Below are 3,000 nucleotides of genomic sequence, written 5' to 3'. Positions count from 1 at the left end.
ACTGGGGATTTTCCATGAACTCAGTCATACTAAACTCTAACTATAATATTAACATCAATAATGGAGGGTTTTTAAGGGCCTTGCTCCCAACAGAATGTAGTATAGTGAGGTATGAGCAGCAAACTTGTCAAGAAGTGGAGTCCGTGAATTACCTTGATGAAAACTCAAAGGTACAGATTTATTGGCTTGAAATTATGTTATTTTGAGTAATCTGAATTGGAATGAAATATTAGATATTTATGCACATATATTGATCAGGTTGAAGATGTACACCTCTCGATTTCAAGAAAGTCTAGCTAGAGGAAATTTTGGACATCAGTAGCATACAGGTCGGTTTTAAATTATTGATCTGTATATAAGGAAAAACTAGAAAACCAGGAAAGATAAATGCCAGTGACTGAGAACTGAAGTACCAATGATTGAAAATTATAAAGAGAAGAACATATAGCAAAGTGGGCAAGAAGCAGTCAACGGTGCAGGAGGAAAATGAACAGAGATTTATTTTGTAGGCCGAATGAAGAAAAATACTTAAATTAACAGGGAGGTATAAAGTGCATCAAATGATAGTAGGTAGAAGTTAGAAACTATGTTTTTGCTGATGGGAATAATCCAGGAGGAGAAAAATAGATGATATTGAAAAGAGGAAGAAGAGTTCTGAACTGAGATGGTAAGTAATATAAAAGTGAGACTCAGAACGCAATGGTATGGAGTTAATAACACTCAGTTTTGCCAAGCATGAATTTATTCACTTAAATGGGAGTGACTGAAACACACACACACACACACACACACACACATACACACACATACACACTTTCACAATTCAAAGTCTCATGTTCTCATTCAAAGGTCTCACTGTTGCAGAACCATACTTCTAAAGCTTATTTTTCCTTGGATTTTAAACAGAGTTAGAGGGCATTATTGGCAATTCTTATTTGAAATCACTGCCAACCTCTGTGGCCTTTTTTGGTTTTTGTCCACACCAGATGATGACATAAATTGAAAGAACAGTTCACTGTTCTTCAGTAACACAGCACAACAGCTGTAGATGTAGAAGAGAGGAAGTGGTGCATTATATGTAGTGTGTTAGAAACCTCTCCAAGGTACTGAGCTAATTTTGCCACTGTAGCAACTTCTTTTGAAAGATCCCCGAAGAGAGACCTTTACTCAAGTCTTGGGAAATCGCAGACCCCAGACACAGAGAGACCATTTTGGATGTAATAAGGAAAGGCGAGATTTATTACAGAGACCTATTACGGAGATCTCCGGGCCGAAACGTATCCCAGGCAGGAAACAGAGGTGTCGACCCCGAATGACTGGGAGAAGTACTTTTTTTTTTTTTGTTCTGGAGCTGGGGACCCAACCCAGGGCCTTGCGCTTGCTAGGCAAGCGCTCTACCACTGAGCTAAACCTCCAACCCCGGGAGAAGGACTTTTTAAGGGAAGAAGTCACAAGCTCCAGGAGATGGGGGGATGTCAAAAGGAAATACCAAAAGTGTCACAAGTCACAAGTGTCAAAGTCACAGAATTGTTCTTAAGACTCTAGGGTTTGAATGAGGGGAAAGGTCAAGCATTCTCCTGAGAACAGATCCTGATTGTCCTTTAGGGTAAATGTTTGTCAGAGTTGATGAGGCATCTGCATCTGAAACACATCTGGTTAGGCTTGGCTGTAGGGTTTCCTGGAATACTCTCCGTAGGACACAATGGCTGGAGGGAACAGAGGGGACTTGAACAAACATCACAGCGGCAGAACAAAACCCATTACTCATTTACTCAGTCCGGTGATAAGCAGGAGGGTCAGTGTCTCTGAACCAGTTCTCCTGCATTTTTAACAATCTGTCTTCCTGAGTCAGATCCTGTTGCTGAGTTTTGAGCTATTTAAAACTCTATCTTTCACTTTCAAGCCTCTAAGTGTCAAAAGGTGGAATGACTTTTTTTTTAATTTAAGTATTAAAATGTTTTGCTGAGGGTTTAGATCCTCCTTTCAGTGTGTAACTTAATTTATCTGTTACATTACTAGAGCCAAAGATTAGCAGAGGCTTAAAGCACAAGGTGAAGATTACCGAAGCATTATTGTCACTGCAAATCTTACATTCTCGCGGGAGTCATTTAGTAATTGCTATGGCTAGAGTTGCATATTGGTGTGTGTTGTGTGTGTGTGTGCACTGCATGTGTGTGCGCGTGTGCCTGGATGTGTGTGTGTGCGCGAGTGTGTGCACGAGTATGTGCGCGAGTGTGTGCACGAGTATGCGCGCGCGCGCGTGTTTGTGTGCTTGTGTGTGTGTTTGTGTGTGTGCGTGTGCGCGCGCGCGCGTGTGTTTGTGTGTGTACGCGTGTATGTGCGCGCGCGCGCGTATTTGTGTGTTTGTGTGTGTGCGTTTGTGTGCGTGCGTGTGTGTGCGTGTGCGCGCGCGTGTGTGTGCGTGCGCGCGTGTATGTGTTTGTGTGTGTACGCGTGTATGTGTGCGCACGCGTGTGTTTGTGTGTGTGCCCGCGCGTCTGTGTGTGTGTGTGTGTGTGTTTGTGCGTGCGTGTCTGGTGCACTTGTTTGGGCACATGCAGTAGATTGTGAGTTTGTCAGTAATGTGAGGGCAACCCTCAGGAGCATCTGGAGTGAGACAAACCTAATAGAGTGGGAAGGCGGGGAGCACAGTTCTACTGAGTCCTTTCAAATGCATTATCTGCTGCCTCTAGCTTCTAAATGGCTAACTTGATTGAGTCTTAAAATCCTGCCCTGGTAGTATTTGTTACTAGGTACTGACATGGGCGTGGCGCAGTATGTAAGACACTCGTGTTTTGTTAGGCCCAGTAAGCTGGTCCTTGGGCAGAGTTAGGACTCCTGAAGGTCTCTGCAGAGTCCCTGAGTTACCGCATCCTATTTAGGAATCCTACTGCCAGCCACGCAGTTAGGTACTCTTAGGAGGACCTGCTGAGCATGCGTAAGGAGCACTGCGCATGCTCTGTGGCGTGGTCAGGTTTAGCCAGGACCAGCTCTTTGCTT

The sequence above is a fragment of the Rattus norvegicus genome, chromosome Y (genome assembly GCF_021556685.1).
Source record: "Rattus norvegicus strain SHRSP/BbbUtx chromosome Y, alternate assembly SHRSP_T2T, whole genome shotgun sequence".
NCBI classification, from domain to species: Eukaryota; Metazoa; Chordata; class Mammalia; order Rodentia; family Muridae; genus Rattus; species Rattus norvegicus.
This window is presented reverse-complemented; position numbering follows the sequence as displayed.